This window comes from Python bivittatus, unplaced genomic scaffold (assembly GCF_059951505.1).
Source record: "Python bivittatus isolate LINGU-HERP-01145 unplaced genomic scaffold, Pbiv_v1 ctg000610_np1212, whole genome shotgun sequence".
Taxonomy (NCBI): domain Eukaryota; kingdom Metazoa; phylum Chordata; class Lepidosauria; order Squamata; family Pythonidae; genus Python; species Python bivittatus.
The window spans coordinates 40,172,037-40,198,327 of NW_028277088.1; the positions used below are offsets into that span (position 1 = coordinate 40,172,037).

Below are 26,291 nucleotides of genomic sequence, written 5' to 3' on the forward strand. Positions count from 1 at the left end.
GGCCTCTTGCATGATGCTTTCATTGATAATTTCAGAGAAATAATTAGGTTTTCGAAGTGGGTGATTATAGGAACTGAAAATATGGTAGCGCCGAAGAGGGAAGGAACATGGATTCCCCAAAACTATGTTTGATTCTCTAACATAGAATCTAACATTCCAGAGCAAGATAATCTTGAAAAAAGGTATCTCAGTTGACATATTCAGCATCTGGGCAGCCTTTAGAAGTGGGGTAGGGATGCGCTTATCGTTTTGGGGATAGCTGGGCTGCAATGAGGCCTTGCTCATGGTGACTCATGCCTTAGTCAACCCCCATTTGGATTACTGCAACGTGTTCTATGTGGGGCTACCCTTGAAGAGCACTTGGAAGCTACAGCTGGTCCAGAATGTAGCGGCACAGGCAGTTTTTGACATTTCTTGTTAAGCCCGTGTAACACTGCTGATCTGCAAGCTGCACTGGCTCTCAGTAGGCTTCTGGGTGCAATTCAAAGTGCTGGTCATAATCTATAAAGCTCTCCATGGCATAGGGGCAGGGTACTAATCCCGGTCTCAATTGCTGCCATAACCGTAGGACTACCTGTAATGCAGAGTGGTCAGAGCTGAGCCCCAAATGCTTTAACTTTTGGGCATAGGGAATTTCCTGATAATTTTGATGGCCCTCTTTTGTGATTTTTCCAGGTGTATTATATCCTCCTTCAAATGTGGTGACCAGAACTGTAGACAGTATTCCAGATACAGATATACCATAGATTTGTATAATGGTGTTACACTATTGGCAGTTTTATTTTCAATCTATTTTCTATGTATTTCTAGCACATAATTTAGCTTTTCCACACCTGCTGCATCCTGAGTTAACATCTTCATTCAGCTATCCACTATGACCTCAAATCTTTTTATGAGTTATACTAGACAGCTCCAACCCCATCTATATACATGCAAAATTAGGGATTTTTTTTTTTTTTTTTTGCAGGGGAAAGCAATGTGAATTCCTTTACAATTATTTAGAGCTAACCCTTTAAGCTGCTCCTTGAGCTGATGCCAGTTTAAGAAAAACCTAACCACCTTTGGCAGCAGCTGGCAAGAAATTCAGTCTGGACTGCAAGCTTCCATGCACACCCTCCATTGGACAATACCTCAACTTAACACTCCAGGAAAGCAATTGCTAATTGTAGGGCTTGTCTTCCCACACAGCTGAATGTGTTTTTCTCCAAACCCTGTGTCTTTCTCCCATTGAATTAAATGTGCTACTCTCTGAACTCCATCCATTTCCCCTACTAAATTGAATGTGATACTCTCTGACCTCCTTGCCTTTCTCTCACTGAACTAGCTACTAACTCCTCACAGATTATTACTGCTTCTTATTTGATATTCTTTGTGCTACATTCCCCATACGCTGTCAAGTGCTTATTATTAGATTGCCTTTATATCGTTAACCTCAAATGTTACTTAATAAATTGTTTGATTGGTCATTAATTATAGTTTCTCTTCTGAATTTCTGGAACACATAAGCCTATTTAATAATCTATAGTATAAAAATGCCAACAGAATTGGTGCTGTGGGAGGCCCCAGTTCATAGTATCTCCCTTCTGCTGCAATTTCACGACATGCTTGCTGCCTAATTATGAGGATTACAGTCCAACATATCTGGCAAAGCAAACAATAGGGGAAGGCTAATATAGAAGATGCATTTCTGTTCTCCTGGACATTTTCATGATGCATAATATCATTCACTTAAACTCAGATCATTTGATGCAACCTGAATGAATGTCACATAACTCCATAGGCATATTGCTAACCTAGAAGATGCCAAAATGTGGAAATATGCATTGTGATATCATGACATAAACTCAGTACATATGTCATGGCATCAGGAATGGAGTTTGTGTTGCAATGTTGCAATGCACGTTTCATCATTTGCCCCTCCTTGCCTCCTTATGCTTAATCCCTGCACACTGTGAAATATCTGTTTGCAAAAATAACCAGGAGATCTTTGCATGGGAATGTACAGAACAGTTCCTGCAGTATTTTACAAAAACAAAAAAAGGCTGGTGAGAAAGACAGACCTCATTGCCACTATTGTGTTAAATCTAAAGCACAGGAAGTTAACCTTTTTATCGCAGGAGAAAGAAGTTAACAACTTAGACAAGAGAGAGGCCAAAACTAAGGTCATTTGAGAGGAATCTAGTAAAACACGTGGAAAGGATGAATTACCAATGCTAAATGCTACCACAAAAACTACAAAAGAAGAAAAACATCCACATTTTCAGAGATAAAACTGATAGATTGGATGAGTGCTGAATCCATTGTTAAATCTCTGAGTTTACCTGATGTACAAAAACATTAATGCAACGCATAATGATAAGTGATTCCAAGAAAATGTCACCCATTTCCTTCCTCTCCAGTAATCTGGATCAAAAACATGTTTGACTGAGAGAGATAAATGTGGCATGGGGATTTGCTCCTTGGAAAGTGCATCCTGTGCTGATAAGAGCATCTAGGGAGAAACTAAACAACAAGCACTGTCACATGTCTCCTCTTTCCCATGTGCTTCATGGTTGTGGTTGCTTTTAATTAAACACAGTCTTACAGGCTATGATTAGGATATGAATGGAGAAGATGGGAGAAAGATTGCTAAGATTTTCCTTTTCAGACATATATCTATTCTCCACCTCAGTCATTCTGTGGGGAAAATGGTGGAAATTCCCTGCATCTTTTCCCTTACGATAGAAAAAGAAAGGAAAATGGAGAGGATGAAGATCTTTAAAGGAAAACTTGAAGCAATTCCTCCTCCTTCCCTATCATTTTTTCCACTTCTTCCTTCTAAGACTACTTTTCATAGTACAAAACTGTCAGGGAAAAAAGAACACACAAGATTCCACTTTGCCCTTGCAGTTTTTCTCTAGTATATTAAATATTGACCAAAAATCCTTGCTGGAAGTATGATTTTGGGAAGGAAAGATTCATTCTAAAACAGTCCAGCACTGCTTTCCCCACCAGACTGAACACAGCTTGACAATGATGTGTCGAGATTTACCAGGTGATAAAAGATTGAGATTGGTTAATTACAAAGTTAATTTCTCTCAGGATCTCATTTTTTCAATTTTAAAATTGATCCTCTGTTTCATATCCATGTAAAGGTTTTTTTAATGTGCATTTTATGCATTTTTCTTAATATACATTTTACTATATACATTAACATCTGTATATAGTATCTTAACTGGTATGCCTATTTCTTGAAAAATGGTTTTGTGCACTATTTTCATTGATACATGTACTTTTCTATATGCTAATATTGTTTTGCACTAATTTCTGACGGCAAATTAAAAATTTTTTAAAAGTGCATATTTTGACAACACACGATTAAAATAAGTTGATATTAACATGCAAAGCAAACACTTTTGTTCTTCTTTGCTAGAGGATCTTGTGGTTTTGATAATTGATCAGGGTGGCAAAAATAGTAACTAAGATACTTGTCCAATGGGCCTTATTCGGCTTGGTAAGTCATATACAGTCCAGACCTTTAATACTGCAGTTACATTATGAATTTCAAGATCCCATCTCTTGAAATTTTACAGGTTATCATGTTGTAATTAATTACATGGCATTTCAAAAATTAATCTTCTCCCCCCAGAGGTGCAGCAGGCCCCTACCCTCCCGGCCTTCTGGAAAGAATTAAAGACCTGACTCTAACAGCTTGCGTGGGGTGATAACAACCTTACCCAATCCTGGGGAAGGCTAGCGCCTTGATGACACTCCCTGAGTGACTGCCAATTATTCTTGGAACTATTTATTTTTTATTTATTATCGTAATGTTGTAATTTTAATTGATTTTAACTGTTTTGTGAACTGCCCAGAGTTGTTCAATGAGATGGGCGGTGACAAATTTGATACATAAATACATACATAAAAATAAATAATATATTTCTTTCAAAAATTCTGTCTGAACCGAACTAATAGGAAGGGGGTCCAGCTAAGATGGAAATAATGCCGTGACACTTATACATATGTCAATAACATTTTTCCAAGCTCCTACAGAAAGCTCCACATATGTTGTTGTTTGACCTTTCATGCAGCAGGTACCTCTTTTAACTAGGTTACTTTATCTATACCATGTTGTCAACAAGACAAAGTTTCGTGGATTGACAGATGGGCATTGTATTGGTGAGCATTGTACAATCTCATGGAATGCTACTACTGTAGGTACTCTTTTTTGGGAGGGCATCCCTTAGATAATATATGCATTTACATACAAGTAAACCCCATTATATTCATAACAGCAGCATTTATCTCTTCAAAACTAACCAAGTGTCTTAATTTATCTTTTCTATTTTTCAGGAGGTGTCTACTTCTAAAAAATATAGCTTGATTATTATTATTTTGTTTATCATTGCAGTTTGAAAGAAATGGAAAGAAATACATGTAAGAGAATTCTTATGCACAACAGTAATTTACACAGTGGACCACACACACACATACATATATGCATATATATTTAAAGATGTACATATCTTCCTTTCTCTTGTTTTTTCTTTTGTTTCCATTGTTGTGATTTGTGCTAGTTTTTTTAAATTGACTTTTTTCATCTATGAGCATGTAACATACATGCACACACAACCACACAGAGTGGGTTGCATTTATACATGGTCATAGTTGTAAAAATATCAATTAATTCAAGACAAAAATAACACAACGTTGTGCTGTAAGTTAAAAGGGAAGGTAAGGTCTAAAACATTGAGAAGCATTGACTTAGATTGAACAATACCTCATTTTTTTTGGCTTTTTGTTTTGTTTTGTTTTTTTGTTCAGTTTTTTTGTTTAGGTAACAACTTGCCTTATTAAGAGTTCTGGAGAACTCAAATGCTTTTGTGCTGATTTTGATTAATTTTAATTAAGATATTATCCAGGTATGGACATAGAAAATTAAAATAACAATTAGACTAATCTCTGAGTTAATGCTCAAAACCATGCTTGAAATCTCACTTCTTTTAAGTAAGCCTATCAGAGCATACTAACATTTTGCAGGGCAACCTATCTAGAGTGAACCTTGAGTGGGACCTGTAAGCTGTAAAGACATATTTCATAAGCTTACAGCAATAAGTATTTATTTATTAGTTTTTCCTTTGATTTACCTTCTTTGTAGTTTATTTAACACAACCATTCGATTTTTAGACAAATTAAATATGACTCTAAAGCTAGTAACCTATTGTTATAAGAAGTTGAAGGCATTGACCTTGGAATAATGGGCTTGAATGTCCTATTCTTGGAAATCAATGCAAGATTGCTTTTAAATTAGTGGAAGATTGCTTTTAAAATGTGAGGCTAGTGCTTTTTCATCTTAAAAAGAGGTTTTTGCAATATTTTACAAAATATTGTATCACATATGTTGGATACATCAGTAAATGTTTAATAAGAGCTGATCACAATTGCCGTGCTGTTGGAGATTTCATTCAGGAGATGGAATATTAATCCATATAATTGGGCCTTGTCCTAATATTGCTAGATTTGGAGCTAAAGTCAACAAGACTTTGAATATGAATTTACAGAGATCATACCTGTCAAGGTTGCATATATTTCTTGGCCAAATCTCCACTATTTGGAATCTATTATGTCATGAAGAACTATGAATTCTTTGTGCATAGAAGGTGGCAAAATAATTGCTATTCACTAGTTGAAAAGTCTGCACTTGATATACAACAATTGATTGCTAATATGAGTTCCTTGTCAACATTTGAATGACTTTTTCTTTCTTTGATGAACACAGACAAGGGAAAGAAATTTTAAGCAATTTTATCCATTGTTCTGAAATTATTTTATTGAAGATGTATATTCCCAGGCTTCTCTTCTTTTATTTCTTTTTCAGTTTTGATTTCCATTACATTATCAGTGTAATACACAGATATAATTTGTTTTTTAAAGCCAGGGGAGGGGTAGTATTAATTAGTGGGTTCAAACTACATGAAGTTTGTGGTAAAACTTTCTATTTCTCTAATGCCTTCTAAAACAAGACATTTATTTGGAAGCAAATTCTATGTTACGCAGTGGAATGTACATATTAGTAAATATACAAGGAGAGTTAAGCATAAAACCATAGGATCTAAATGCAGTTTATCATACAGAACTCAATTCGACTTTAGTCATTTAGTTCAGTAGACAGGTAAGTAATGAGCATAATTCACTTTTAGCTAAACTGGACTCTGGAAGAATGTTGGGTAAGACATGGGAGGCACTTAACACTTTCCTTTAAGGAAGTGAAGTGTCAGTCAAGCACATTTCTTTGGGAGATATATTCCTAATGCATGAGAAAGCCATTCAGTTACAATGGGGCCATTTAGTAAAGACAGTTTTAAACATCTGTTTTGTTAAAACACAAACCTTACAGCATTTAAAATGGTGGTGTTGTCAACATTGATTCAATACATTCTGCATTATTAACTGTTTCGTAATGTATCCTGAAGCTGAGATCCATTGAAATGATTTATAAAGGAGAACAAGCATGTCATTGATAACTTTTTTCATGTAATGAAGTTGACTCAACAGTAGAATTGCTCCACAAATAGGCTAAAAAAGAAGCCTTATCTACATTTAAGAAAATCAATTTCTCCCAGAAAAGATCCATTTGACTGCTATGGTATCAACACCAGGTCAAATGAGGTAGTACGCAGAGAACATCCAATAAGCCCACTAATGCATAAATGAATTCCTTGGAAGCAAGTTTCATTGGCTTCTGTTGTAGCCACATCATATATTTAAGGTTGGGTGTAAGTTTCCATTACTTTGCTTCCATTGGCACAATGAATCCAAGACGCCATTTTAGGCATGTGTTTTTCATGCAAAGTCCAGCCTTTGCTAAAGGTCTCTGTAGCAAAGACACTGATAATTTGTATTTTTGGACAGGCACAGCAGACTGAGTACACATCTGGAAACAAGTAATAAAAATCATGTGGAAAAAAGGTAAACAGCAGAGCAAATAAATATTAGAGGGAAAGTTCTCTAAAGTACAGCATTTCAGAATGATTTCAGTGCTCTGTGTACTCTTGGTAAAATCTCTCTGAATTGCATCATTCATGATTATTTACCACTTTATGCAGTGAGGAAGCCAGTGGTTCAAAGTTTGTTTGAGCTATGAATTCATTAGTCAAGATACTGTTCATTAGGCTCAGACTCCTGCGATCTAGAAGGTGGCATGATATAGTGGCTACCTTCTATTTTGTGTATTTTGATCTCTCAAAGAAGTACAGAGATCACTGATTCAAAGGTAATATCCCCCATGATTCTGCTAGATTAGCTGTTGCTTGTCAAGCCTTGTCTGCACTCAGCTATGAAGCAGATCTTATTACTATGGAGTTAAGACTTGAAACAAACTGAGTTTACATATACAGAAGCACAAAGCTATTATATAGTTTGCTTGATCAGGGCTTAGCATATTCTGTCATTCCAGCCACTGTAATTTTTATAGCATGGTTGACTGCTTAGTGTGTGGTTTGAGCTCTGCCCACTGTGGTTTGTTCAATAAACCATGGTTAAACTCAGTCACATACTCAAGGCCTGAAAAGCACACAGAGCCAACAAAAGCTTATCTCAAACAGGAAGCTTTTTAAATAACTCTTCCTGTTTCATGAATCCAGATCCAAGCTGTGAGTGAGGCCAAAGTCTCTATCTCCTCCTGTTTTCTGCAGCAAGTAGCATATCTGCAGGCATGCCAGCTGGAACACTTGCAAGTGGCACCCAGCCAAAGAAGAGCCATTCCAAAATGCTCCTGCTGCTTTGAAGCAGCTTGTCCTAGAACCAGATAATACAACTCAAAGGTGAATTTTAGCCATTTCCCCAAAGATATAATCTGACTAACATGGTGATGGATTGTATGGGAAAGGATTGATCTGATCTGGTTTCTCATCTCTGGAAGAGGTAGTTGTAGCTTTGTCTCTTGGCTAGTAGTAGATCAATTTATGGTTTGTAATTGTGGGTAGGCAGAAAGCGATTCTTGCCACTCTTTTTGTTTAATTTATACATAACAACTGGCATTAATTTATAAATGACAATTGGTGTTTGAGGCAACTAAGAAAAGTACAGTGAGAATCAACAGTAAAATTTCAAATCATATCAAATATCTTTTATTGTAAAATTGACCAAAATTGAAAAAAAAACAATAAAATAAAGCAGCAACAACACATCAACATGGATAAATACCAGTAAGACAAAGTGCCAATCACATTACACTGAACCTTTTTTTGTATGTATGCCTTCAAGTCAGTGTTGACTCATGGTGACTGTCAGGACTAGTCCCTGCAGTTTACTTGGCAAGATTTTCAGAAGTGGCTTGCCATTTCCTTCTCCTTAGGGCTGAGAAAGGGTGACTGGCCCAAGCTTCATGCCTAAGGTGGGACTAGAACTCACAGTTTCCTGGTTTCTAGCCTGGTGCCTTAACCAATACACCAAATTGCATCTCACACTTAACCTATTGCTGCCTTATTTTAGAATGGCTGTAAGGTATTCTACTGTAACTTAGTCTGTTGTTAACTGTGATCAAATTCTGCAGGTTATTAATGTGCATTTGGCAACAACAAGCATTGTTCTCTGGACCTTATCCAATAGGGGAAGACGTGCAAAGAACTCATCTGGTCACACAGAGAAACACCTGAGAAGAGGTTCTAGGAAGTATTATGAGATCTGGAACTTCAGCGAAGAAATGGCGGACTGAAGATGGCTTTGCGAAAAGCTGAGCTGACGACTGCAATGGAATGAAAAACTGGTGAGTAGACCGGCTCTTCAATAATTCTGCTCCAGATAAGAAAACTTGAGATCCCCCACAAGTGCTCCAGACAGCTGCTCCTCGTGAGGAGACCACAAGACAACAGTCTCTGGTGGGTTTAGAGCTGGGAGATGAGGGAATAACCATCTTGGTCAAACTGCAGTCAGTGCCTTTGAAAGGACACCAAGTTTGCATACTTCCTTTTCTAATCACTTTCAGAAATTGTTTGTTAACTGCTTTTCAGCTATTAGGAATCTTTGGATCAACAAGTTTGGATTAACAATACTGGACCCCTTTCAGTTGGGATTCAAGCCTGGATATGGGACATTGGTTGTGCTTTCAGATGATCTCTGGTAGGAGCAGGATGGAGATTGTGCATCCATTCTTGCTCTGCTTGATCTCTCAGCGGCCTTCAATACCATCAACCATGGTATCCTTCTGGATCAGATGCAGGGATTTGGGGTGGGTGGTATGTTTTCTCTTCCTTTCTCCAGGGTTGTTTCTGGTCGGTGGTGATTGGAGAGGAGAGATCCCACTCTCGATTCCTACACTGTGGGGTTCCACATGGTTCATTGCTCTCCCATCTCCTATTTAACATCTACATGAAGCCATTGGGTGAAATCATCTGTTGCCATGAGTGAGGTATCATCAGTATGCTGATGATACCCAATTATACCTTTCTGCCCCTGAAGATTTAAGTGATGCTGTTGATGTCCTATCCAGGTGCCTGGAGGCTGTGGGGGTCTGGAGGGGGACAACAGGCTTTAGTTGAACCCTGGCAAGACTGAGTGGCTTTGGTTTTTGGGGCCCTCCGGCTCAGGAACTATGCCATCTTTCATACTGGATGGAGTTGCATTGCCCCAAACAGACCTGGTATGCAACTTAGGGGTGCTCCCAGACTCACAACTCCTGCTCGAAGAACAGGTGGCTGTTGTGGCTAGGAGGGCTTTCATGCAGCTTCGTGTTGTGAGACAGTTGCACCCTTCCTGGACCGGAAGGCTCTGCTCACAGTCACTCATGCCCTTGTCACCTCCTGAATGGAATACTGTAATGCGTTGTACATGGGGCTGTCCTTGAAGAGTATCCAGAAGGTTCAGCTGGTAAAAAATGCAGTGGCACGGGCACTTACGTGTGCCCCTAGAATGGCACATATTACACCTCTGCTTCATGAGCTGCATTGGTTGCTAGTTTGCTTCTGGGTCCAATCCAAAGTTTTGACCTTTAAAGCCCTTCATGGCATGGGGCCAGGTTATTTGAGGGACCGCTTCCACCTGTAATGGTATGTGGGAATGATGAATAACCTTGGGAGATGGAGGGAAAAGATGCTGCCTAGAGAATGATCAGATAAGAAGGGGGGAAGCCTGCAGATACATAATGGGCACAGAAAGAAACTGAGAAAGGATCCTTCCTAACTTATTAAACTATAAAAAGAGACAGCAGGAGATTTGTACTTTCAGACTTGCAAGATTATGTTAATGTAGCCTTACAATGAAGTAGAATTAGTCCATCTTGTCTTGTTTCCCATATGGTCTACCTGGAAAGGCTGACACCACCTGATTACATCTGCCCATCCCATCAGGTCCAGCAGAAGAGGTATGCTACGGGTCCTGTCTGCGAAAGACTTTCATCTGGCAGGACCCAGGAGGCGGGTCTTTTCTGCCATGGCATCTGCCCTGTGGAACATCATCCCCCCCCCCCCCAAGGTGAGATTGGCCCCATCCTTGACAACCCTCTGAAGGTCCCCTAAAACATGGCTGTGTCAGCAGACCTGGGGATTTCAAGGCAATGGTGAGTTGATGAGATGGCTGCATTGTTTTTACCATCAATTCTCTCTACTATCTTATTAATAATTATTTTGCTGATGTTGTTTAATTGTAGTTTTTAACATTTGGATTTTATTATTGTTTTTATTGTAAGCTGTCTCACTTTACTGTGAGATGGGGGCTATATAAATGTGAGAAATAAATAAATCAAGCAAGCAAGCAAGCAAGCAAGAAAGCAAGGAAGCTTGACAGCACCGGGTAAGTTTCCTTTAATCCTGAGTGAAAGAAGTTTTAACTACAAGTTTAAGAACTTTATTTTATTTTATTTTGGAATAAACAGCAAAAGGGTGATTAAAACTTTGATTCTGGAGAGCTACAAATGGACTAAGGATCCAGATAAATTTGAAATAAGATTTTGGAATTAATGATAAGGAATCCTTCCCATGGGAAAATGCTTTTATTTTGGATTTTTTTTTTAAATAAGATTTTAAAAATTGGACACTAGAGGGAACTAGAGGGAACTAAAGATTATATTTAAAGGAGAAGAACACTTAAACTTCACTTACAATTACAGAATGAAGCAAAATATTTTAACATTGGACATATGGAAGGATATTTTTGAACAATAGACCCAGAAGTTAATTTTAATAGTGTCTGCCTCTATAGACAGACTGTATATAAAAGAAGTTATGGAAGAGGAACAATCTACCAGACAAGATTGAGACTGACATGGAAAAAGATGTTACACTGGACATACAAAAGAAACCGGCTGATGTCTTAATAATTAAAAGGGATATACAAACAACAAACCAAAAGAGTGGCCTGGATAATTTTCCTACATTTTCCTAATTTTCCTACATTGGATTACAAAAGAGACTTGTTAAAGATTTGAAGAACTTTGTGAGACGGGACAAAGAAAAAATGAAAAGAAATCAAGTTCTAGGTCATTATTTGAAGGGACTAAAGATTAAGTTTGTTAGAAGTAAAAGGAAGGAATATAAAGTTGGTTTACTTGGTCAAGGTTAAAATAGATATGTTGTTATCTCTGGTAATCCTTAATGGACTTTTGCTGACATCAGGACTGAAATAATAGTGCTTTATGGATTTGTTTATAGATAAGAGATGGGATATAGAGTTTCGCAACCTTAGCAACTTTCAGATGGGCGGACTTCAACTCCCAGAATTCCTCAGCCAACCTAGAGCTTTAGCAATCTAGAGTTATGTCCCACCAAGCTGACATTTTGCCTCCAGAACATACTTCCAAAATTCCAAGCATGTCCATTAACCCAAAAAAGTTAGATATCCCTGTCTTATAGCCTGGATAGGCTCATTAGTGACAATATAGTCTTTTGAATAGCCTGATCCTAAATCTTTCCTATTTTTTCTTCATCTCTTGTATGCAATTTTATATGAATTGTCCAGTAAATAAAAATGTTAGTGGCTTCCTGCCCAGAACATAAAGTTTTATATTTTATTCAGCTTATTGGCCAACACTCTTTATCTTCAGTATGCCAGCAGGACAAAACTAGGGTACTACTTGTTTAACTGTTGTTATAATAGCTAGATTGGGGGTAATGTTAGGGAGAAAAGTACATCTGCTATTCTACTTTCTGTGGTAAAGTCATCAAAGGCAAAAGACCTTTCCTAGAATATGAGACCTGGAATCCTACTCATCTGATATGCTTTCAGTTAGAGCAAAAATCAAATGTCCCCCCTCAAATTTGGGGTTGATGAGGGTATGGGATGATGTTATTATATTGTATTTCTTATATCCATTTCTAAAGGGGAAAAAAAGCAAATTTGCTACCTTTGCAGAACCTGGAAATGGCAGCCATGCTGGCAGCACTCTGGGCAGAGTTTTTTTTTGCACTCTGCCCAGCACTGGGCAAGTGGCTGTTGCTGTTGTTATTTTCATCAGTGTTGGTAGCAGCAAAGCTACACTTTCCCTCATTCCAGAGAGGGAGGGAGGGAGGGAGGGAGGAAGGAAGGAAGGGGAAGCTACCTTCAAGATAATTAGGTAGTGACACACAAGGGTCACAGTTTGAAACCAGCTTCAGACTTCCATGATCCCATGACATCAGTAGTGTTTGAGAATTCCACTGATTTACTTCTGGTTCTGTATTTGAAATCGGCTCTGTGGAATTTGTGGCCTACCCATTTCCTCATTTGTAGAAATCCTTGCCACATGTAGCTCCTGGATTTCAGCAGGTCTTTCAAACAGCAAGGTTTGTAAAGTGCTTCTGAGAGACTGAGGAACTCAAGCCGGCCTTATTGTTAAAATGCTTCAACTTAAATTTGGTTTGTTGTTTTTTTCCTAGAAATAATGTTTTTTAAAAAGAAAGACAAAAGAGAATCCTACACGTTTATATTTGTCTTTTAATTTGTGATGAAAATTCAAAACATTGGCTATTTGGAAGCACAAACATTTTAAAATATAGCTAAAGAATACTGCCTTTAACTGGACGATCTTTTTTGCCAACTCTTTTTTAAGCAATTTTTTTCTCCTTACATTCTAATATAGAGTTGTTTATCACATTATTCCTGGGCAAGTGGCATTTTATGGCTCTGACGTTCAGAATAAATATTGTTTCCTGTGCTAGAATAATGATAATATAGATCCTACTAGCTTTTATGATTCAGTTCAGTAGATTTCCAATTTTCTATGGACATTCACTTTTACCTTTTCCCAAATATAGTAATTCTTATGTTCCAAAGCTCATAACAAAATAAGAACATAAGACCTAATATTGTGACCTGTCTAGTCCAGCATTTTGTCTGTACAGTGATCAAAAAGATGGTCAGTGGTTCACTATATTGCTCAGCCTTTTTTTACTGTGGTAGAAGGTAGATAAACAAACCACTAGAGCAGGGTTCTCCAAAGTGGTCAATATTGACCCCAAGGGTCAGTGGCACTATCCAAGGGGTCAATGTTGTTGATGTTGTTATTCTTCATAGTATAATAATACTATGTCGCATTTATGTAATTTACTATTATTAGTAATAGTAACAGTAATAGAGTAATAGTACTATGTTGCATAGCATAATAGTACCAGTCGCATTTATTACATTATTTTCATATAATAAATGTTTGGGAGTCAATGAATCTGAAATTTCATGAAGGGGTCAAAGAGCTGAAGAGTTTGGGGGGCCCTGCACTAGAACATCTTCCCTTTCTATTAAATATCATGCCAGATAACTATATAGACCCAGGCCAAGTCAAAATATATATGAACATAAAATAAGATTGCAGTCCCCCTCTAGACCAGTCATAGTGGGTGTCATAAGGTAGGCTGTAATGTAATTCCCATGCCGCTCAGTAGGTTGGCCACTGGTGGATTGCCACAAAAATAGGGCAAAAGACACAGATTTCCACAACAGTTGCATGTTATATCCATAAATACAATTTTGGAAAAAATGTCCAAGTATAAACAAAATCTCTCCATGTATAAAGAAGCAACCTAGTTACCTACTAAAACTGCCATCCATGTGCAAACTGTTCATGAGCAAATTCATTGTATCCACTCTCCCTTCGTATGAATATCTCTTAAGTGAACCTGAACTGAACAGCCCTTCAAACAGGATAGTTTTACATAGAGCCCCCTCCTCTGTAAAGTAGGTGTATTGTCTAAGCATTTTCTGATATCTGAAGCAGAGTTGCTGAGAGTGGGGAAAATTCATTTCCACCATTGCTCCAAATTACTGGTTTCTGATTGCTGTTGCGAGATGGAAACCAGTGATCTGTTCCCTGGTGCCCAGCAGTAGTCTGATAAGTTGATTGATGGAGAAAGTGAGTGAGGTTACAGAAGGTACAAAAAATTCAGCCAAGAGTATTTGTATCTTAAGAGAAAACACACTTGTTTGCCAATAACTGATGTATTGTGTATTATTAAGCCCAAAGCACCCACTTACCAATAAGAGAATAATCGCAGGGATACAGCTATATGATACTCATAACAGAGAAATCTTTTTAAAAAGTAATTCTGCACTCACAGATTTTATACAGAATTAATACAGACTTACTATTCATTAAGCTTTTGCAAAGTAGGACTCATTAATGCATGAACTTACTTAAAGAGGCCTCATGCTGTGCAGTGCATAATATTGCCATATTCACTGGGAAAAAAGCCCTCAGGTGCCTTTGTTTTGCCTGATATTTGCATTCAGTTCATTCCACTTAGCTATGGTTTTTTTCCTGACTTATGTATATCCAGTTCCTTATTCTGAGGTGGGAAATTATTTTGACACTTTAAAAGGAGAAATCCAGTTCCTTTCATGCATTCTTTGCTTCAGCAGGAATGTTTCTTCAAGCTTACTACACAGAAATTCAAATTTCCACCAAACTCGCAATATGAAAATAGTTTATCCAGAAACTGTTGTGGGAAATGGTATTTCTACTCACTTTATAATATTTGTGGTCTACAGTTATAACCTACATCAATTAAAAAAAGAAAAAAAAAAGGAAAGCTCACGTCTAATTAGTGAGGTGGTCAGTCAATAGTCTTGTCCTCTGTGACTCTCAGGTTATAGAATGTACTCCCTAAGGAGGTGTGCTTGGCTCCCACGTAGGAAGTTGCTAAAACACATCCAGGCTTTCTCCAGACTTTTAATTGTTAATCATTTTACTGATTTGATTTTAATTTTGGTTTGATTTTAATTTCATTAATTTTTAGTTTTTAAACTCTGTATATAATTATAAGCTGCCTTCAGCACTGGAATAAACAGAAAAGCATGATAGAAGTTCAACAACAAAATGAATTTTATAGATTAAAAATAGATAAGAACAAATGTTAAAAGGGCTTCCAGTTCTGAGCTGTAAAAAACCTTTGGGTACTGTATGCCTTATACTAGGGAGCATCTTCTCAATAGGTTAGTTTTTCTGTGGACACGAATTATGGTATACTCAACATCGGTGTTCAGATTCTTTAAGTAGGTCCCTGCCTTCTGCAGTGTGATTTAAATAATGCAATTAGGGGTGGCAAAGCCAAGCCTACTATGTCTCAGTAGTGAAGTCCAGAGGACCTCTAGATAGCATCTGTAATAGACTTCTCAGATTCTGATGGTGGTTTGTAAAACTTTACATGTTCAGAACATCTGCACATTCCTTCTCTATCAAGAAAAAGAGTAAGCCTTCTCACTGCATCAAACAGTGTATTTAGCAAGAAGATCAAGGAATCCCTACCTTACTGAACATTGTATCCTACGCCCCTTTTTTCTCTTTAGATAAATCTGGTTAATAAAACCTTGTGACAATCTAGGTTTCTTGGCTGTGAGCAGCTGCTAGGGGCTTGACAACAGCAAACAGTTTTCAGTTTTTGTGATCATCTAGAATTTTGCAACCCAAATCAAATAGCCCTAATTCTAGTGATGTATGATGAAATTCAAATTTCCTCATGTCCATCTCCTTATTACAATCCTATGTTCATTTTTTTTCACAACAATGGATTCCCAGAATTAAGTTATAAAAATAAGGCTACAATCCATGACACCAGGGAAATCAAGAGGCCAGTCATGACAGTGTGATTGAAACTGTTGGGTTGAGTGTGTGACTGTTAGCCCCACGATGTGGACCAGACCAAAAAACAATTCCACAGAAGTCTAAAACTACTTTTATTAAGATGGACTATAGCAAGAGAATCTTGCAAGTCTGATTATGCTTTACTTCCTCCCATTCTTGTACTCATGTGAATTAGAGGGGTGTCTGTCTGAGATGTTTACACATCCCTTTCTGTTTGGGGCTTAAGCCATGTTTTGCTCCTTGTTGCTTTGGTAACAAATATTTCCTGTCTTTATCAAGGTCCTACTCCTTATTCTCTACAGCAATGCACATAAAACCCAGGCAGAGCTTTAATTACACTATTGCAGCCACCATCTTGACTTTTTTACCATACCCTGCAGACACCCCTGTATTGCACATTTACCACTTAACTCAGTGGGATTGAAATAAGTATATGTCAGCCCTTCAAGGTAGACCAGATTAAGAAACCAATGCCTTGTAAGTCAGTACTGTTTTTACTGTAACAGCTATAGAACAGAATCTTGCAAGTCTAAATGTGTTTCCCCCTCCCTCCCTTTATCTTCACGTGAACTAGGGAGGGGCTTATCTGAGATGTTTACATTTACTTTTATCTGACCATTGCCTTAGTAGCAGCTCTTCCTCCTATCAAGGCCATTCTCCCTGCCTTCTACAGTATATATGCTTGCATATCTACTTGAGGGTAAACCATACATAGAGTTAATCCAGGTTACCTGACAGTTTCCTTTCTGCTATGACTCCCCACTTTACTCCATGCATAAAATTCATCTGGGGAGATTGACTTACAGATGCCATGCCCATTAGATGTGGGGCTACAATATCTCAGAGACAAAATTCAGATGGCCGCTAGATTGCAGCTCAGAAAATTTTTGCAACCCAGATATTGTGGCCCTACATTCAGGGTTGAGCCTTCTTGGTAACTGTCCCTGGTCTCTGGAATGTATTCTTGGTTGAATGGTAGGAACACACCTTATTGTCGTTTAAAAGGGATTGTAAAACACTTATTAAAAAAAAAAAAAGACTTCTAGCTGTAAATGGTTCTAAATTAATTTTCCCTATTATTCTTATATTTTGTTTCATTCTGTTTTTAGGTCCATGTTGCAAGCTGCTGTTAGGTTTTAGTAGCCAGTAATAAAAACATTAAAATAAATACAGTAATGTATTTAAAAATAATAAATAAATAATAAGCAAAGCCTGTTGAATACAGCAGGAATAAGGCTGCAATAAAAATTCTGAACAAAAAAAATGTAGAGATGCAAGACCTTCTAAAAACAACAAAATGCAGGAGGAATAATTGTATTTACAGGAACAGGAAAACTTGTCCAAAGAAGAGGAGAAATTAACTATAAATATGTTTTTCATAGGAATTCATACACCCAAGATCTAGTGGACAGAAGGAATTATACTCATTCCTTACATATGCTAATTCCTCATACAATTATGCTCTTTCTCACTGAATAATATTCATTTCAGAGTTCTGGGGATATGTTTCTGTGTGGGAAGAACAACGATATCTTTAAATTATAAGATTGCCAAGATAGATTTTTTTGTTTCTAAGAAAAAGAGATCATTGTCTTCTGAATGGAAGAATGTCCTGATGCAAAATTTCTGCTGTGAACCACAGTGAACTACAGTATAACTATATCTGCTTTGTTCTTACTGCTTTGAATGGGTTTGCATAAGAAACAATGAGTCTCCAATTTTGCAACATTCCATACAATTAACACTTTATTTAAATATTGAATCAAATTGCAGGCTTACTTGAAAGAAAAATCAGAACGAGGAGGTGAAATAAAGAGATATTTAAATGCCCAGTTTGTGAATGATTTAAATTTAAAATCTATTTATGAACTGAATCTGAAAATAGTTTTCTTTTTCCAAAACCAGAACTGATGCTCTAAGATTGTCCACTACTGATGCAATTAATGTATTATTTATTTATTTAATTTATATTTGACCATTCAGGAGCTCAAGGTGGCATACATATTGCTCCCTCTTCCTATTTTTTCCCCACAATAACAATCCTGTGAGGTAGGTTGGACTGAGAGAGAGGAACTGTCCCAAAGTCTGAAATTCAAGCTTGGTTTTCTATAGCAATTTTCACAGAGGCCTGCCACACTCAAGAAGTACTCTCAGAAACTATTATTTTTCTCTCCCTAAAAAAATTCCCCAGAGAAATTCTCCTACATTTGGAATGAAGCATTTTACCCCAAACTCCTTTTCTGTGACCCTCATAGTTGCCCCTCCAACATCATCACTCAAAATTGATTGCATAGTTTCTTGCCCCAGTGAGATGGGAAACAGATGAAAAATATGTCCCCAGAACCCTAATATCTGAATCCTCCTCAAAACTTTCCCCAAATCCAGCACTGCTTATATCTGTGGAATGACTCCAACCATTTGTACTCCTCAGTCACATCCCCCAAATATTAAGATATTCATATGTAATATTTTAATGTTAATATTTTTAAAATTTAAAAAGATTTCCCACACATATTTAATGTAGTAATTCCCTAAAGCTCTTCTGGGAACTTCTGGGGATAGAAAGATGTTCCATATCTTCCTTTAAAACATTATGCCCAACCCATAATCTTTCTCCTGGGATTATGTGAAGTTAATATATCACAAGTTTTGAATTTCATTGGTAAAATAATTGAGCAAAATTGGGGATGGGGATTGTTTTGCCTTGGAGATTACAGTGGAATCTTATCTTCTTAATTGGCCAAAGTGAGTGGCAAGTGTGTCTTTGAAGGCACACTTCAGTTCCTTTCATGACACCAAATTTAAAATTCTATCTTAGAGAGCTGGCCCTTCAGATATCAGTGAGCATCCATTTTGAAAAATTCAAATCTGAATAAAACTAGATATTTCTTTTAAAATTACTGTAAGTATATTTTATGTGTGCATGACAGCATCATTTTTCAGAGTCAGAAACTAAAGTGTTTTATATGATTCTGTTGCTAACAATTCTTTTTCATAAAGTGGTGTTTGACTCCAGTTCCTTTTGAGCTGAATAGTAGCTGCTGACAATTTCTTCTGCCCTTAAATGAAGCATTCAGCTTGAAATGTGCAGTTAGATTAAAGCAGAATAGTATACCAAATAGCAGTCTTAAAATCCAACAAGTTCTTATCAAATCTGTTACCTGGTCATTCCTCTCAGAAGACCCTAGAGTTTTTCAGTGCTGCAGGAGTATTGTGTCTTCTTCCCCAGCAATGCTGATGGGTTGTCAAGCAGCCCCATAAATCAATTCTAAAAATTGTTCAAGGTTTCACAAGGGCACTGAAATAAGGAGGTGAACAGCAATATGTGAGTTGTTTCTACAAGTGAGCTGCAGTACTCAAAATTGAAAAAATTCAGCAGGGTTTGGGTAAACTCTGGAACTGAAGCTTGAACTGCTCTGATACTAGTTAGCTGTTGCCCAAACCAGCTATTAGTTGTCTAAATTTCTCCTCCTCTATAACATAAACTCACCTTTCCCATGTCCTGAGATCACAACATCAGGCATTTCAAAGATTAGACAAAGCAAAATGACTTTCTCTTGGGTTGGATCCAAATATGCCTTCTGTGAGCAGAAGAGGTTGGGAGTTGGTACAGCTGGATGGGAAGTCCCAAATACTCTGGGGCAGATATTTGGAGGCTGAAAAGAAGTAGGGAGCATCCTGTCCATTTAACTATTCTGTATTCCTCCTGCCATTTTTTCCACACTTGAAATCCTAGGAGGTAATTTTGATATATTAATTTTAAAGAAATTAAATATGGATGCTCAGACTTATAACTCACTTCTGTCCTTACGATTGTTTATGAGCACTGGATAACTGGAAATATTTGCATTGTCCAACAAGCTTATTTCCTTTAAAAAAAAAAAACACTCCTTTTAAAAGCGACTTCTTCACATTTCAAGATAGAATGGATTTTCATTTGTTAGTCTTAAAAATGCTTTCAGGATCAAAATGTTGAAACAGCTCACAATTTACTTCGAATAATTGGTTGAAATGAGGCAGCTGCCAGCTCTGAGCTCAGCATTCATACAAGCAGACCAAGCACAAAACAGAGATTCCAGATTTTTCACAGTTGTCCCACGGCAGGGCTCCATTATTTCTCTTTCTCTCTGCTGCAGTGCTATAATTTCACAAAACCAGATCCCAATTTCTATAATCACTTTTCATGCACCAGTACCCTCCCTTTTTATATTTCACCCCCCCCCCCAAAGTGGATTCATTGTCTACAATCTTGGGAAGATTCTTCAAGACTTCATTATTCTTTGCAACAAATTATAAGTTTGCAAGTGGGTTTTCATCATACACATTGAACTGCAAATACAGAACTCTGCTCAGAGATCCTTATGATCCCACCATCCCCATTTTAGAGGCCTTTTATCAAAGCTGTTTCTACCAAAGTTATTTTCCCCTACTACAGCAGGAAGATGCCCCAATCATTGGTTGCATAGGTCATGTCTTCATGGCACTGGCTTCATCTCATCCCTAGCCCACAGTGGAGGCAATTTATGTTTGTCTTTAGCTGTTCTGGTCTTAAAGTGGTTCCTTCCCTCTTCTCCCACACAAGTTTCACTATCCAAATGAGTTACCATGCCTCATCAACAATATGGCCTATTGGCCACTGAGGCTGTTGCAGGCTGTCCCCTCACATCCCTGAACACTGTTGTCCAGAGCTGGTAAAGGAGTCTCCTTTGTAACTTCTAGAAGAAAGTTTGCTTGTTTAAAAAACATAGTTTAATCATTATTCTATTCATGTGTGCACATGGCAAAGGAATGAATATAAATCTGAAAGCATGATTGATTTGATTATTTATGATGAAAGATTGAGAGAATTCATGAAGGATACAAAAGTGATGAGAGGTTCCAAATGTGGAACAGATAATTACTTGGTAGTGACAAGAGTGGTTTTGGGGGGGGAAAGGATATGGAATGAAAAGAAAGAAGTGAATGAAATGAAAGTAGAATAACTGAAGAGAAACAAAGTGCAAGCCTTATATGAAAAAATAAAAATAAAAATTAGAAGACGGATTAATCTCCCAGGAGAATGAGTGAGTTCTCCTTGCTACCATCTCCTGGTCATCTGAATTTTTGCAGCTCATACAGTAGGTGATAATCCTGGCATTTGGGCTATTCTGCCTGCGAATAAGGAGAGCAGTTGCTACCAATCACTCTCCCTAAGGGAGAGGGCAATTTTAGATGGTTGGCTAGAGGTGGGGGTATAGCCATCTGTCAAAAGTGATCTGAAGATAGCTGATCCATGGGGAAAGGGCAGAACCAGCTCATCACCATGAGTCAGTAGGCAATGTTCACTAGCTGTATTGGGCAGCACCCATCCACTACACAGATGAGCTGCTCTACAAGGTGGATGGATTCCTCCTGTTTTACTGGAAAGCTTCCATTAGGTGTTCTTTAAAAACATGGGTTTAATTCTTTTCAGGAAGAGTGGAAATTCTGTCTAAAAATATATTTCCTCACTTTTCCTGCTGGTCCCCCCCAAAATAGTGATGGACTGAGCTGACTCTTTCTGCCAAGTATCTGATCACATGGATCAGTTCAGTGAAGTTGGAAACATAATGGAGAAGGCAACTTCTCCTTCCCCATTTTCTCTTACCACCCCATCCCCAGGCTAGCAGGAAAAGTGGGATGAGGGGGAATTAGCATTTAACCACCAGTTATCTAGTCCCAGACTGCATCCCTTCTCTTGCAATTCCTCTGAGCCCCAGCAGCCTGGGGATCTCCCACCAGGTTTGCAGGGGTGGCAGAAGTAGACAGCATAGTTGAACAAACCCAACATTTCCACTGTCCAAAGCAGAACAGCCCTGAAAAATAGTGCTCAGGGATATATTTGAGTGGAGGAGGTGCTTATTGTAGGCTCTAAGGTCCAGCAGAAGGCACTGTGGCAAATCCCTTTCAGAAAGAGAAGAGCTAGCACTTCACAAATCCATTATTGTTATATAGCACAAACTCATAAAAATCCTTATGCAAATGCACTGGAAAAACTGTTGAGCAAATAATTGCTGCTTTGTACATGTGAAACTAACCCTGGGTTGTCTGTACTGTTATGAATTTTTCTGATTTATATTGGCAATTAAGGATCATTTTAAAATCTCCAACTAGGCAAAAGTATGGAAACACTGGAAGCGTAGCTCGTATTCTGAGAGACACCTTCATAAGGAAACACCATTCTTACTTGACAGCTGCTCTGTGCCTCCTGTGATACAATTCCAAACTATTTCAATTTCTAAATTGGGCTGCCCCATTTTAATTGCAAAATGTGCCTTTTCTAATTGGCCATGAGCCTCATCTCAGAGGAATTTGTTCAATTCTTTGACAATGTGTTCCATCTTTCTTGGGCTGGAGAATTGCTTTATACTTCTGTGGGCAGAGGAATTTCCTCATAAAGCAAAGCTGTAGTTTCATTTCTATAGCATTTCATATGTGAGAAATGCTGATGTTTGATCCAGTATGTAGCCCTTTACCATTTTGCTAACCCTTTAGGAATGCATGGAAAGAGGAAATGAAAAGTACTTTCATTCAATTATTTTTAAAAGATGTTTTCCAACCATACAAAGCCTCTATTTTCCAACTTCATGAATACATTGTTAAAAAAATTGTGTAAGTATCACTGATGCCTCAACTGGTATTGTGAATGATAACAATATTGCTATTGTGTTCACATTTCAAAAGATTTATTTTCCACTGAGGGAGTGGACTCCATATTTAACATCAGCCTCCCCCTCCACCCACACCCACACTTCCATAACTATCTTGCTTATTCAGTTTTTATATTCTCCCTCTCCCTTTCTCTCTCTCTCTCTCTCACTCTGGAATACAATGATCAGACAATTATATGGCACAAATATATATGCAGAAGAAATATTTTTCCAACTGAACTGAACTTGCAGCCTTCATGAAATAAACACAAAATGCAAGACTACTGTATAATTGCAGATATTTTGAAACCCAATTAGTCTGTCCATGTTTGTGAGAAAGCCCTTGCCTGGGACACATAACAAGTCTAAAACCAGTTATGGGAACATTGATCTAAGGAAGGACATAGTTGAGAAAACACCTTTCATACAGATTGGGGGCAGAATGGTTGTGTTGGGAATGGATTGGATTTTGTATTCCATGCAGGTCCATGGTAGCATGAATACTAATAGTACTTCACTTCTGGTAACTGTTCTCCTTCCTTCAAAATAATCCAGCTTATTTTGAAAAATGGATGAGATGGCCTGGGCTAGCACCCCGCCCCCCTTCTTTTCATGGTAAAAATCACAGTAATTCAAGACTTCTTTTAGAGGCTGATTTTCCTTTATCCCATTTAATAGTCTGGCCATACGATGGAGCAATATCGCATGTCATTCTGGGAAGCACTGCCTAAGAAAAGCAGCCTCTGACCTTGAACTACTTTGAGAAAGCAAAGTTTTTCTGCTATTAAAAGAAACAAAAGCTGAAAGCTTTAGCCATCTTGTACATTTGCAAAAAGAAATAAACAAACAAATAATATAAGGCAGCTCAGCTGGGATTTGCTGAGGAAATTAGCAGGAAGTTTATTGTGACAGTCCTAAGAAATCTTCTCTGTAAGTGAACACTGTTACTTGGCTAACCTGGAAGCCTGATAAGGAGTGAAAGTGAGAAATGAAAGTGAAGGTGAATGGATAGAAGTTTGCCACTGTCAACTGCAATGCCTATGGCATGTTTGTGTTTTTACTTAATATCTGCAATAAGTACAAGTTTGCAGCAGTGGGCATACTTCAGCTGGTGTGAGAAGTTAAAGATTCATCAGGAGAGAGGATTCAATTCTCAATAAGAATGAGAAATAAACAAGGATCGGGTTTGCTAGAGGAGAGAGTATATAGGGACAACTAGACATAGAGATATAGGAGATATTCTCCACTACCAGAACTCAGGAACTTTTCAAGCTCTTGAAGAAGACACTGAGAAACAAGAGGTAGGACAGTGGATTCTTGAAGGGGAAAGGGGATGTGAAGTGTGCAGTCTGCCAGGAGCAGGGATCAGGGATGTGACAGAACAACTTTCAAGGCTTATTAAATCCACTGAAAATTATCCCTTCCATACAGTAGAGAATGATATTGCAAATAACAGGTATAACTATGTCACCATGGTCTTTGAAGATCCAGGAAGGATGTTGAAGGCCCTGGCTGGTCAGGTGGGTGTTCTCATCTATTCTTCCTGCCCATGGAGGAGGAATAAGGGGAAGGAGAAGACAGCAAGTGAATGACTGGCTATGCAAATTGTCTTGATGAAAGAGATTTAATTTCTGGTATCCCATCTATTGAGGAACTTCTGGCCACTTCATAAGGACTGGTAAACATGTGATTGGCCAAAGTCTGTTGAATTTGTTCAGGGGAATTTTAAACTGAATCTCATGTGGATTGGAGATGGAAACCTTATAGTATGTTGTACTCTGTAGAAAAATATCAAAGTGTTGCTGGGAACAAATGAATTATTTATTATAGGCAAATGGCAGCACCTTAAAATAGCCTACAAGGGTTATAATTTCCAGTCAATGAACAGTAACAAATAGATGTCAACATAATAGAATAATAGCATAAAAATAGTGTTAAACTGTTTGCTACAGCAACTGAGAGAACTAGATTACCTTTTCTGCTAGTGACTTCTCATTATCTATTGCCGCCTCTACAGGCTGTTGCACAAAATGTTGCTACCTTATAGCAGGGTTTCCTAGCATCAAGTGAGAAGGTGAGAAGGAATTCAACTAGTTGGGTGGCCAGGAAAAGTTTGAGAACAGGGCCATATAGGTTTACTACTTAGCTCTCTATAATTTTCAGAATGTAACAGGACATTCCCACATGTTTTGACAGAATTTGAATCACAAGGGCAAGTGTGCTCCCTAATAGGGGATTTTATGAAATCTACCTTCCAGCAAAACACATGGAAGAACATTAAAGTGGGCCTGGGAGAAGGCTCTGAAATGTTATGTGATATATTTGGATGACTGCAGACTGCACTTCAGACTCAAACTCCTAAGACTGTTAAGAACAAACACATTTTGCCATTCCATGTCTAGCACTTGTTTAAAAATAGCCATGTCTTGATTGTAAGAGCCAGAGAGCAAAAGCTCTGAAGATAGGCCATGTATGCACAGTTTATCTATATAGTATGCTTCCAGCCTGAATGGAGCTTGTAAGCAATACTGGGGGAGCCAGGAACATTAGACAAAAGATAAGCTTTAATGCAAAATTAAAAATCATCAGCCAAGCACAAATCTCTACTCTAGACAGACTTGCTCCAGCCAGAGGATGGCATTTCATTATAAGTAAGTACAAACAGGTATTCATATGTGGTAAAATAGTGAATAGTAAAGTCAGGATTGGCACCCACAATTCAAAAGTTGCCATTCTAAACTCAGTTGGGTTGTACAGAATTTCAGAAGCTTTGCCAACCTTCAACACACTGTCGGTTTTCAGATCTCAGCAGCCCAAATCACAACCCATTTGAGGTAAGGGACTATGATACAAATGTATAGTTACTGTATGCTCATTCAAGGTGTTACAAAGTGCTTAGAAGTGGACCTCCTACTTGCAGCAAAAATATGAGAGACCTGCTGTACTTGAGAGTTAAGCAGTAATATGCCACAGTGGAGCTAATGGCTTAATGAAAAATCAGAAGGAGCTCATAACATTCAGGGGTTTCGTTATCTATAGGATAATGTTTAGACTATAGGAAATAAAATGAGTTTGAACTCCTAGGACAGAAAGGCAAATATGATTTAATAGTTAACATAGAAACCTGGTTGAATGATTCCAATGATTGGTATAAAGCAACTGGAGGATACATTTTGTCTTTTAAAGTGTATAAGTGACAGAAAGGAAGAAGTTGCATTGTATGTTAAACATATCTATCCCTCCGAGAAACCAACATGAATGAACTTGGCAATATTACAGAGAATGCCCAGATTAAAATAAGAAATAAAAATAAGAGTGTTACTGGGGCCAAGTATCATTTGCCCAACCAAGGAAAAGATTATAATGCTTCCAACAAACAAATTTTATCTTGAAGCAATAGTGATGTGGTTATAGAAAAAGTCTGAAAATAACTGAAATTTAACAGACACAAATGCAAAGTTCTTTACATGGGAAACAGAAATAAAATATATAGGCATGAGAAGGGAATACTTGGAGGAGGACGAAGTGTTCAAATGAAGTAGAGCATCAGTGTTGAAAAGAACATTACAGTGGCAGTTAAATGCCATATAAATCTAGTT

At 37.8% G+C, this 26,291-nt stretch overlaps 1 protein-coding gene and 1 long non-coding RNA gene across 13 annotated transcripts in view; one reads left to right on the forward strand and one right to left on the reverse strand.

The window, feature by feature from the left end:
• Window positions 1–26,291, reverse strand: part of LOC103057326 (uncharacterized) — a 142,573-nt gene that overhangs the window by 68,197 nt on the left and 48,085 nt on the right. The window lies entirely within an intron of this gene.
• Window positions 25,262–26,291, forward strand: part of LOC148214603 (uncharacterized) — a 39,515-nt gene continuing 38,485 nt past the window's right edge. The window contains exon 1 of the long non-coding RNA XR_015797934.1: window positions 25,262–25,343. This is a non-coding gene — a long non-coding RNA (uncharacterized LOC148214603). The remainder of the gene's footprint in view (window positions 25,344–26,291) is intronic.